General features: G+C 36.2%; 1 pseudogene; it reads left to right on the plus strand.

Moving 5' to 3' along the window:
- Positions 1 to 2,424: 2,424 nt before the first annotated feature.
- Positions 2,425 to 2,525, plus strand: LOC144457288 (U6 spliceosomal RNA; annotated as a pseudogene).
- The last annotated feature ends 10,395 nt before the right edge of the window (positions 2,526 to 12,920 follow it).

The following is a 12,920-nucleotide window of genomic DNA, read 5'->3' on the forward strand; positions in this document are numbered from 1 at the left end:
GACCAAAATGATATCACTATGCTACAGTCAAGTTTCAATGTGTTCAACTGTGGCTGATCAGACCGATATGAGCTCAGAATGCTCTACACAGCATAAATAGTCCATGTGAACATTTGGGATGGATGCTCTAAATTTGCACATCCTTTGTTTCCTTTGAACTGTTTCAATTCTGCTTCACTCATAGAGCATGGCACCTTCTCTGGGCATGCCATTCTGAGCAGTCCTGTGCCACTGTCTCCCATATCACATAATCAATTCCAAAGTTTTTAAGAGAGACCTTGAGAGTACCCTTGTATTCGCTTCTTCTGACCACCATGTGAATGCTTGTCCTGTAGTATTTGAACAATGTGGCCAGCTCATCAGAGTTGTGCTCTCCAAAGCAGAGTTTGACAGCTTGGCAGTTTAGTTTGAGAAAGGACCTCAGTGTCTGGTATCTTATCCTGCCAGGTGATCTTCAGAATGGCTTAAGCTTCCCTTCTGGGCTGACTGCAACATCCAGTATGGATCCTAGCTCTAAGGTCATGGCTCAAACTCCCAAGTCTGGTAGGGATTATTGCCAAGAAAGACAAATGAAATGGAATAAGACAAATATCATTTCTTGAAGCCAGGGTAAAAGAAGGAGTAGAGGAACCTCTCATCAATTCAGTTCTTGGCACCCATACTATGGATTAGCTATGATCTCCAATCTCTGGATGTAGCAGGAAGGAGAATTTAGGAAATTCTGAACCTGAAAGACAGTTACTATTTCAGACTGGCCAGTTTTATAAATGTAGTATGTTCCAGCTACACTGCCAATCAAAGGATGTTACAAGCACCTATTTGATAGAGGATGTAGGGCACCTCCATGTTAGGTTCTGAACATGCCCAGGTTAGCCTCCTTACATTTGTAAAGCATTTAGCACAGTTCCTGGAACATGGAAGGTACTTAATAAATGCTTGCTTTCTTTCTGCTTTCTCAATATTTGTATATTCCTAGACTCATAACTTTCAGTAGCAAGTTGGTTGACTGTCAGCTACAGCCAAAGGTGGGATTTATGGAGCCTGTTAATGAGGGAAAATGGTGATAACATCAGAGAGCCCCTGCCCAGCCTTGAGTAGATAGTACCTCATTGAACATTTTTTTTCCCAAAGGACTTTACCTCTCTGAAACTTTCCTGATTTAACTTTACCTACCTCCAGCTTCACTGATGGTCTTTGGCACTTAAAAGTGTAGTTTCACAATTTTGCTTCATGTGTATCTCCATGCATACTTGATTTATATAGTTTTTCTTTTTTATGAGATCATCATATTGCTTTTCTACCTTGTCCCTGTTTCCTTATTAAATATTTAAGCACAAAGTGATGATGTCTTTTATTTCCTTAGTGATTCATTTGTTTATCATTTAATATGTATTATAGCTATCTCTGTTGATGTCATCCCCCAAATACATAGTATGATCATGTCTCATTTAAACTTTCTATGACCCTCAGTGCTTAGTATCAGTTTCCATACACACATGAATTTAATTCATTCATTTGTTCCTTCAGCAAGCAATTGTTAAGCCTCCATCCTGATACAACAGAAAGCACACAGCATTTGGAGTCTTTTTCTGGCTTCAGATCATGGCTTTGCCATTTATTACCTGTGTGACTATGGGCAAGCCATTTACTTTCTCTGGGCCTTGTATTCCTCATCTATAAAATGAAGGGTTAGGATAGATGGCCTGTTTTTGACTCCAATTCCCACATTCTATCCACCATACCATCCTACCTCTTACCTCCCACATGTATGGTTTGTAGCAAACAGCACTGACCACTCATGAACTTGATCACTCATCTAGATGCTGCATGGGCTCATCAGGATTCTGCAGGATATGATTGTAATTCTGTCTTATTCCCTCTTTTAAACTGATCCTCCCACCTGCCAACCTCCCCAGTTTTAAATTTCCTATTGCTCAGAAGACTCTTCACTAGTCGTGATCCTCATCTCATGATATGATTAGTCTGGGCCCAGTTACAATCCCATAGGAAACTTAGTCCTGAGAATTTCTCCTCTTGAGCTTTGTTCTTTGGGTTCAAGCATCATAACCATGCCTTAATAATTCATTTTTATACCTCAGGCATCTCTGAGTTCTTTTCTGTGTGTATAGCTCTTTAACTGATTCAGATGAAAACCTTCTAGGCTGTTTTTGAGAGTTGCTGGGGCTCCCAAATTCTTCCCCCAGTGGCTAATCAGCGGATGAGTCTCTAAACCTCCTCAGGACTAATTTGCAGATGAAAGACATAGGTCATCTTCAATTCCATATTAAAATCTTTCCAGTTGGAAAGACCTGCTGGAATATCTTTTAATAATCCAGGACATCACAATAAGAGATTAAAGCAGGAATTTAGGTGGAGGATAGTTTGATTCATGTGGGTTTAATTAAATTATTGTTCTAAATGAATATAAGCACTTGATTTGATAGCATGTATACTTGGAATAATACAGAAAAGAGTAACATGGTCCCTGCTCAAGAATGAAATGTAAAGTTATGAAATTCATATTTAAAAAAAAATAGATGATAAGAGAGACCAAACTTTTTACATCTTAAAAATATATTGTTCTACTCTTTTTTTTGTGTTGGGACCCAGAAGTTGTTCTCTATCAGACATAGTTCAAATTAAATCTGGGTGTTTTAAGTTAGGTATGAAAGAAAGCCAAAACTTTTAAGTATGAACAATTTTCCTTCAGGTATGTTATTCTTCTCTTTTTTAAAAATAATATTTTATTTTCCCCCAATTACATGTTAAAACAATATTTAACATTTTTTTAAAGTTTTGAGTTCCAAATTCTATCCATCCATTCTTCTCCTCCTCTCTTTTCTCCCTGAAACAGTAAGCAATCTGATATAGGTTATATGTGTGCAATCATGTAAAATATTTCCACATTAGTCATTTTGTATAAGAAGACTTGAACAAAAAAAATGACAGGAAGAAAGAAAGACAAAAGAGAGTGAAAAATAGTATGCTTCAGATTGTATTCAGACAATATCAGTTCTTTTTTTGGGAGGCAGATAGCATGTACCTATACTATGCTTTAATCTAGGATTCTTACTAGAGATATTCATTGTTAAATATAAGAATTCCATATTAATTAATGCTCATTGGATCTATTTGGAAGTTCTATATTTGCTATGGAATAGATGTGGACAGACCTCAGTCATCGGGCATCCATAGAAAAGATTTTGACCTGGCCTGCAACAACTAGAGAAACCAGGAGAGAGAAACTGACTTTTGATGAGATGGAATCCATGAAGAGTGGTTAGTGTGGGCAGGTGGGGCCATAAGGGCAGTAATGGTAGTATAGGATCTGATGTAAAGACAAGGTCAACAGTATCTATCAATGCCAGAGGTCTTTTAGCAAGCACAAGAAAGTGGGGACCCCAAGGCTTTATCAAATATCAGAATCCCAAGTCCATGTAAACCAGTTGTTCCAAGAAGAGATGACAAAACAGTAAGGACAAAAGGGGAAAACCAGACACTGAAGGAGGCCTCAATCAGAAGCATGGTGAAGGTAAATGGGCACTGAGAACTGCTCAGTGATGAGATGAATAACCCAATGACAACTGATGCCTTACTCCTTTTGATGGAATATGGTTCCCTATCTATTTCAAAGTCATAAAGGATACATCATTCTTCTAATTAGGAATTTCAGGTAGTAAGGAAAAAAGTCAGAGTAAGTCCTTCTGATTTTATTCTGCATTGGATCTCAGAACCTAAAGAGTATAATGCCTTCAATATCTGTACATTTGTCATTATATTTCCAAAGGAAAATACATTTAACTTGTGCGACTTCAAGCATTTAGTGATTTTTATTAGTAATCTCATTTTCATTTTCACGTTGGCAACCACACATATTCGCATCTATGTGTAGTAGAGAAAAATTGAGAGGTGTGATGCCTGCAAGTTGATAGAGTGGCTGGTATCTTACTAGGCACTTCACTGTAACCTCTTCCAGTCTCATTGTAATCTCAGCAGCGACTAAAGTCCCAGCACCCCCTCCCTTGGTTTTCAGAGGGTAGTCAGGGTTGAGAAGTTTGCAGCAATATAATATGCAGCACACTGCCATCTGATACAGAGGGAGGTAAAATTCAAGTTAAAAATGTTTTAGTTTAAGAACATTATTTGCTCTAAAATTGTTTTGGTACTATAGATTTCATGTGTTATGAAAAGTGAATATTTTCATGGAAATGTTTTACTTGATTGCATGTGCATAACCTATATCAGATTGCTTACCATATGAGGAAGGGGGTAGGGGAGGAAGGGAGGGATAGAATTTGGAACTCAAAGCTTAAAAAAAATGTTAAAAATTGTATTTACATATAATTGGGGAAAAATAAAATATTAAAAATGAAAAAAATAAATATTTTCTGAAATCAGTGTTTATCTTTTAACTGAGATGCTAGTGTAAATGGTCACAGACTTTTAGGGAATTACTAGCAAGAAAAAATGTTTTGCATGTTACCAATTTTTTTGTGTACTGTATTTTCTGGGTTATATCACAGTTACTGTTAGGAAAGGTGCATATTATCAGAATTAATGTTTTGTTATAAAGAATTATATGCAGAAAAATATAGTTTTAGCAATCTCTGGTGAAAGATTATAGTTTTTGGTGGTTGCAGGGACCTAATCCCCTATTTCCCATAGGTTCAGCGCACCGATATTTGTATTTTTTGTTTTTGTGTTTTCTAGGAATGTTACCCCTGCAAAAGTTGAAGTTTGACTGTATCTGAGAAGTTGTGATGTAATTTAAGTTATGCTTAATTGTTGATACTGGGTAATATTCAACACATTAAAAATGAAGTTACAATTATAATGGCAAATATACCCTGGTATTTTAATCTATTGCTTGATTATTTTTGGACTACAAAGCTGTCTTTCTTCATTTTGTCTTTCTTCATTAGTGCAAGTTGGACTATTTACGAATATTCATTACTGGGGATTAAGCAGCATGTGGCCCATTTACACTTACTCCAAGTGTGCTCTATTGGAATGTTATGCAGGAAAATAATACAGGAGAGACTTCCTTTGGGATTATTCCAGCACAAAATACATCAACATAACTCTTTTCAGCCTTTTCCTTCTGCTAGTTTTCTTGATCACATTTATAAAAAATACTCTTTCCCCACACAATTTCTGTTTCTTGTAACTTTCCACTTTCCCATCCCCCTTTTTGATTCCTTGATTCTGACAACAATCTGGAGCAGGCTGTTTTCCTCGTGTTCAGTCGCTAGGTCTGCAGTCTTAGCCTTTGAGTCATATAGTTTCTGAAGCCTTTGCTCTCTGTCTTGGACGTTAACAGTAATCAGGCATCCCCTCAAGACTTTCTTGGATATGTCCCAAAAATACCTAAGTTTTTACTTTGTTATTAGTTTGAGGGAATTCCAGTCAAGCTAGCAAAAGCCTCCTAATTATGGCTGGCCACCCAATTGAGAATAACCACACAGAACTCAAGTTTGGCAAGGTAGCATCTCTGGCTACGATCTGTGTTTCCCATTTGTCACATCATAGATTTACAGCATTAACATTCCAAAATCACACCCCAAATTTTAATCTCGTGGGTGAATTTCTTAAAAGCAACAATTTGTGCTACTGACTCCTTTCTGTCTTACCTGATGGGAAACCTATAAAACCTTGGGAACCAAGAAAAATTAAAAATCATCTGAATTAAAGGAAAACTATGAAAATTATTCTCCAAGTTCTACTTTATGTAACAGACATTTTAACAAATGTTTTACTTTGTTTTAAATCTAGGAAGCACAGGCAATATCTGGGAGATAAATAATGTCCATGAATACTTTTATTTAATTTTCAATGTGTCTGCCATTTAAATTACCACTCTTTTTGTTAATAATAATTCACATGGATGTTTGTGAATTATAATTAGTTATTATTATAGCAAAGCACTCATGTTGATGACAGATACACAGCAAACTAATTGAAGGAATTCATGGACATTATTACCTACTAGCTACCACCTGGGTTTCCTAGATTTGAAACAAAACAAACCCTTATTAAACTGTTTCTTACATATGTAAGAGGGAGCATCCCAAGAGACTTTGGCAAAATCTGAAAGTCTGGAGGGACTAAAGATAGAGACATTGAAATATAAAAGGAGAAGGCCTTTTGATGCAAAATAGATATTCTCCCCAGAGAGGGCATGAGACTTAACCAGTTTAATTGCATTTGAACTTGTCTCAGATTAAATTCATACTTTTGTTCCTACCCACTCATCTGCATAAAAATCCCCAATGGAGTATGGGAGGTAGAACTGATTGAATCAAAATTGATTATTCCACCGTAAATGAATTAGAGGAACAAGGAAGAAATTACTTTTGAGATGTATGCATATTGGAAGAGTTCATGACCGAAAAAAGCAATAAGAGAAGATCACAGGTGATGATATGGATCACTTTGATGCTCTTAAATTTTTAAAGTTTTGTACAAACACATCGAATATAGTTAAAATTAGAAGGAAAACAGGTAACTGAGGAAAAAATCTGATATATAGGGAACTGATTCAAATTTATAAAACTAAGAACCATTCCCCAAATATCAGGATATGAACAGGAAGTTTTGAAAATAAGAAATCTAAGCTATCAAAACCACATAAAAAAGTTTCAAATCATTAATAATTACAGAAATGCAATTAAAGTAACTCTGAGTTTTTACCTCATACACATCAGACTGACAAAATTGACAAAACAGGAAAATTTCCAAGGTTAGAGTAGCTTTGAGAAAACAGACATACACTGGTGGAGTTTTGAATTGTTCCAGCCATTCTGGAAAGCAATTTGGAATTATGCCCCAAACCTTACTAAAATGTTCTTACCCTTTGAACCAGTAATACCACTGCTAGGCCTGTTTCCCAAAGAAATCAAGGAAAGAGGAAAAGTACCCACATGTACAAAAATACTTAGAGCAGCTCTTTTTGTGATGATAAGAACTGGAAAAAAAAGTGGTACTCACCAATTGGGGAATGATTGAATAAATTATAGTGCATGAATGTAATAGAATAATACTGTGCCATAAGAAATGATGAAAGGAGCAATTTTATAGAAACCTGGGAAGATTTATATGAACTGATTCAGAATGAAGTAAGCAGAACCAGGAAAACAATTGCTAAGGGCCCTGCCCATCCTAATCCAAGAACAGCTGAGCCTGGCAAAAATTCAACATAGCTACCAAGTATCCTACTTAACTCAGCCCAGTAATGTATTAGCCCATCCAGCAGAAGCACTGGCCCTTGCTGTTCCTCACACGAGGTACTCCATCTCTAGACTTTGGGCATTTTTTCTAGCTGTTTCTCATATCTGGAATACTCTTATTCCTCATCTCTACCCTGGCTTTCCTGGCATCCTTAAGTTCCAGCTAAAATCCCACCTTCTACAGGAAGCCTTTCCTGGTACCTCTTTAAAATTTTTTTTTTTTAGGCAATTGGGGTTAAGTGACTTGCCCAGGGTCACACAGCTAGAAAGCTCTCAGACTTTTTTTTTTTAGGCAGTTGGAGTTACACAGGATCACACAGCTAGTGTCAAGTGTTTGTTCTGAGGCCGGATTTGAACTCAGGTACTCCTGACTTCAGGGCCGATGCTCTATCCACTGCGCCACCTAACTGCACCGCACTCCCCCTCCCTGCACCCCCCCACCTCTTAATGCTAGTACTTTTACTCTGTTGATTAACTCCAATTTATAGTTGTTTTCAGGTTATTTCCCCCATCAGACTATGAACTCTTTAAGAACAGGGACTTTGTCTTTTCATATTTTTTAATCCCCAGCACATAGTACAATGCCTACATAGTAGGTGTTTAATAAATATTTGTTGACTGACTGAAATTACACCCTAGGTCATATATGTTCCCAAAGTGGGCAATACCACTCCAGGGTGGCTCTGGAATGATCCAGAGGGGTGGTAGTAGCCTCAGTTGCAATTGGGGGGCATTGAATAAAAATAAGGGGGTGGTGGAAGCATAAGGAAACAAGAAAACAGAAGAAAATTTTGAAAAACCATTTGTACATGTTTCATCTCTTGTGTAACAATTAAAGTCACAGTGATTATATTATTTTCCAAATAAACACACAAAATGCAAGTTATAATTGATCAGTGGTCAAGTCCATCAAGAGATCTTAACCAACAAGAGTTGGCAAGTGAACATTAAATTATTAAATTTAAGATGTGTCATTTAAAAAATTATATTTTTTGAACTGGTGCAAATTTTTAAAAATGTTAAAGGGTTAAAGAAAATAATTTCTAGGGGAGTGTTGAGTAATTTTTTTAAAGGGGGGAAGTAGGTCAAATAAGTTTGGAAACCTCTGTCCTAGGAGAAGCAATCCCAGTTAAGCAGCAAAACAACCTCAGCCATCACCAACACCATGCCCCATAGCAAATGTCCAGAGAACCCTCTAGAAAAAGAAAAGACACTATCTTGCCATTTGGGGGTTGTGAAATTGTCTTAGCCATATATATTCCCTATGTAAATGCTGCATTACAAGGTTATTCCAATTAGTCTCCCTCTCTCTCTCTCTTTATATTCATTAGAGAATGCATTCTTAGTGCTGGTGAAAATGCTCTGTAACTCTTTTTTCTATGCTATTTGAGTAAATGTCCTTACTAAATATTTGAGTTACTGGCTGAATTTTAAGACAAAGCACACTGGTAGGGGCTTTCACAAGCTAGTTTTGGGGGATAGTTAGCTATAAGGTCACACCTAGAACCCTGAAAGTTGCTATAACCACTTATCTGAGGACCCAATCTGACATTTGTAGCTCAAGTTGAATGAGTGAATCTCAAGGTGGGGGGTAGGGTGGGGTGTGGTAGTCATGTTAAAACATAATCAAGGAACAAAAATTACACTGGATTGATGGACATGGAGAGGTTGCTATCTATGTCACTGGAGGAACCATTCGTATGAATGAGATTGCAGGTGTATTTGAGTTAATAGCTTACATTTATATAATATTTAGATGTTTACATAATGCTTTCATCACAACAACTTTGTGAGCTAGGTAATACAGTAGCACATGTCTTCAGAACTACAAAGACAGGAAGGATGTTCATCTGGTTTTCTATACCTCTCTGAAGCTTCCAACTTGAGCCTTGCTCATTCACTCATCCAAAAAAATTTGACTACTTACTATGTGTACAATATCGTACCACACATTGTGGAGAAGAGAAAGAAATTTAAGAAAAGGTTACTTACCCCAAGCAACTTATAATTAACATGACATGAAAAATTAAATAACAATTCAAAAATTAGATAGCAATACCAAAAATTATACAAGACGTGTTACAAGGGAGTACATGATTAGGTGGCAAATGAGATATATAGATAATAAATTATATAAATTCACAAATATTTATGGATAGCCTGTTGTTCAGTTATTTTCAGTTGTGTCTGACTCTTTGTGACCCCATTTGGGGGTTTTCTTGAAAGAGATATTGGAGTAGAGTTTTCCATTTTCTTCTCTTGCTCATTTTCCATATGAGGAAACTGAGGCAAACAGGGTTAAGTGACTTGCTTAGGGTCACACAGCTAGTCTGAGACTATATTTGAACTTCGAAAGATGAATCTTCCTGACTCCAGGGACCTGACCCTCCATCCACTGTGCTACTTAGCTACCCGTATGGATAGCCTATCATGTGTAATGCGCTGAAATATGGAAGATACAAAGAAGACATCTCTGGGAATTTATAATTTAGTGGAGGAGAAGCACGTGACTAATATGAAATAAGTGAAAAGTGCCAAATAAATCTATTCAGATAATAAATGGTGCTGAACTTCCTTAGAGGGAACAGTCATTTCTGATTGAGGTTATCAAAAAGGGGCATCTAGGTGGCACAGTGGATAGAGCATTGGCCCTGAAATCAGGAGGACCTAAGTTCAAATCCAGCCTCAGACCACACACTTGACACTTACTAGCTGTGTGACCCTGGGCAAGTCACTTAAGCCCAATTGCCTTAAGAAAAGAAAAAAGAAAAAAGAAAAGAGATAATCAAGAAAGACTTGCTGATCAAGGAAGATGGCATTTCTCCAAAGACTTTACCAATTCTGAATGTAATGGGAGAATTATTTTATTGTTCCTACTTGTATATCTTTTGTACATTACTTTTACTAGAACATGAATAAGTATGAAAAATTAAGGAAGCTATATGACACTGTGAATGGAACAATGGGCTTAGAGTTGGGAAGGTCTGAGTTCAAATCCAGCCTTACCTGTGTAACCCTGACCAAATCACTAAACCTGGGTCACTTCAGTTACCTCAACTGTAAAATGTGGATAATTAGCACCTACCTCCCAGGGCTGTTGAGAAGATCACATGAGATAATATTTGTTAAGTACTTAGCAGGGTGACTGGCACATAATAGGGGCTTATTAAATTCCTTTCCAAGACTTTTCTTTGCCAAACTTTGCATAATTGTAATGCCATAAGAAGGATATTATTATTACTCTAAGATCCTTGAACTCTAAAGTCCCTTCTAACTTTAAAATACATTGCTGATCTTATGTAGTTCATAGAAATAAATAATTATGGGCCTTAACTAGAATAAAAAATTTAGTCTACACATTGTTTTATATATACATATATATAATATGTATATGTGCATACATATACATATATGTATATGAACGAACAAAAACAGTAAGAGTCTCTGGGATTATTTATTGTCTTGCACTATTAGCTCAGTACAACTCATTTTTTTGGAACTCTGTGAGAGGATATTCTATCTTTTGTTAAGGGACTTAACCGACCACAATAATATTAATGTGCCTAGGTCTATAGAAAAACTTCAGGGAAAAGCAGAAAAAATATCAAGGGATTTGGCAAGAATCAAATGAAGCCAGTTTGAAACAAGAGTACAAGGAAAAATTTGAGTAGTAAAAGAAATTTCACAATTATTTTTAAAAGCACAATTGCATACCATAGTTTTCTAGCCTTGTTTCCTGCAAATATCAATTTTTAAAATAATAATGAATAATAAAATTAATTGGTTCACGAGAACATGGAGGAAGATACAAGCCTAGTTCATAAATGAATCAATCATCAAGTACATCTTATGGCTAACCACTGGGGAAACAAGTACAAAGAAAGAAACAATCTATTCTAGCAAGGAACTTACCTTCTAACGGTATCTAATTCTTCTTTCATGTACACTTTAGCCCTTAATCATAGAAAAACAACGTTAAGTGATGAAATTAAGATTAAGGAAGCTACATGACACGATGGAAAGAGCACTGGAACACGCAGAGACAAGAGACCTGAACTTCATTGAATATATACTCCTTGAACACAGAAAATGTATCATTTTTGTCTTTGTATCTCAAATACCTAGCAAAGTATGTGGCATGGAGCAAGTACTTAGTAAATGTTTGCTGAATGAATGAGACTTGGGTTCTAGTTTTCTGGACCCAAGGTTTATTATTGAACATCAAACATAATACTTACTTCCTGCCAGAGAGAGGATGAACTTAAAAGACAGAAAGAAACACACGTGATTGGGCATGGCCAAGAGGTGAATTAGTTTTGCTGAACTATGCATATTTATAATTAGGATTTAATTTTTTATTTTTATTGTTTGCTTACTTTTATTATTAATCAATGGGTAGGCAATTAGAGGTACAGATTACAAATTCATGTAAAAATATATTTTTTAAAAATAAAAGGAGAAGGTTGAACAAGGTGTCCTCAAAGGTCTCTTTCAGCTTTTTTGATTCTGTACTCAAATTACTTTCCCTATGGACCTCATGAAGCCTTATCATTGTTTAAAGTTTTTCTTTATTTTTAAAAGATCAATGACAGAGGATCAAATAGAGTCAATTTCTAGCTGAACCTCATTTAATTGAAAATAAAATCTTGTCTTAGTTCCAAAGTATGGATAATAAAGCCCCAATGTTTCTTTTAAGCCCTTCTCCTCTAGAGTTTTCAGTGAACCAACTGTGAATTTAAAAAAAAAAAACAAACCCTAAACTCTGGGATATTTTTCCAGGAACCATCCTCATCAAAGAAGAAAGTCTGAAATTGGGCTCAGAGTCAATTTTTAAGAAAGGAAAAGCTTTTTCTTTGGAGGCTTTTTAAACTCCTCACTGCTATATAATGGTAATAGACTGCTTTTTTAGAGTATTCACTTGAGGATATTAAAATCTTAACATGTTTTACAGACAATTCAAGTAAGCATCCTAATTTTATGAGTATGAGAAATATTGAGTCAGCTCAGGTTATGGGATGAGTTACTGGCACAGCCCAAAGTACAACCCAAGATTTTAGTTACAATTTCCACATGACCAATAGAAGTATTCAATTAGCAAGTCTAACAATTTGTCATTCTCCAGTGAGTGGATGGGATTCCCATAAGAGGAGGAAGACTATGGAGAGAGATGGTGCAGAAGGTAAATTTTTTTTAAATCACATACAATCTGAAAACTTGAAGGGCCCTTAGAGATCACGTAGTCTAACCCAACCTGAATAAGAATCCTTTTTATATAGCACGTTAAGCAAATGGACATCCAGCCACTCACTGTAGACCTTGAACAATGGGGAACATACAACCTCTGGAGGAAGTCAATTTCTTTTCTATATCACTCTAATTGTTAGGGAGTTTTTTCTTTACATCAAGGCTGAAGTTGCCTCTCTATAATTTCTACCTCCTGTTCTTAGCTCTGCCTCTGAAGCCAATCAGACCAAACCTAATCTCCCTTTCACATTATAGACTTTCAAATCTAAACTAAGTATCATTGACGTCACCAAAGCTTTATTGTTGGAGAGGTCACATGTTATAGTGGACAGAACTTTGGATCCGTTGCCATAAGACAGCTGTGTCTCTGGCAACTTGCTAGCTATTTGACAATGGACAAATCACACTTTCTGTGAGTCTCAGTTTCCTCATCTATAAAATGAGAATAAT

The sequence above is a fragment of the Phascolarctos cinereus genome, unplaced genomic scaffold (assembly GCF_003287225.1).
Source record: "Phascolarctos cinereus isolate Bilbo 61053 unplaced genomic scaffold, phaCin_HiC Scaffold_4;HRSCAF=312, whole genome shotgun sequence".
Classification (NCBI taxonomy): domain Eukaryota; kingdom Metazoa; phylum Chordata; class Mammalia; order Diprotodontia; family Phascolarctidae; genus Phascolarctos; species Phascolarctos cinereus.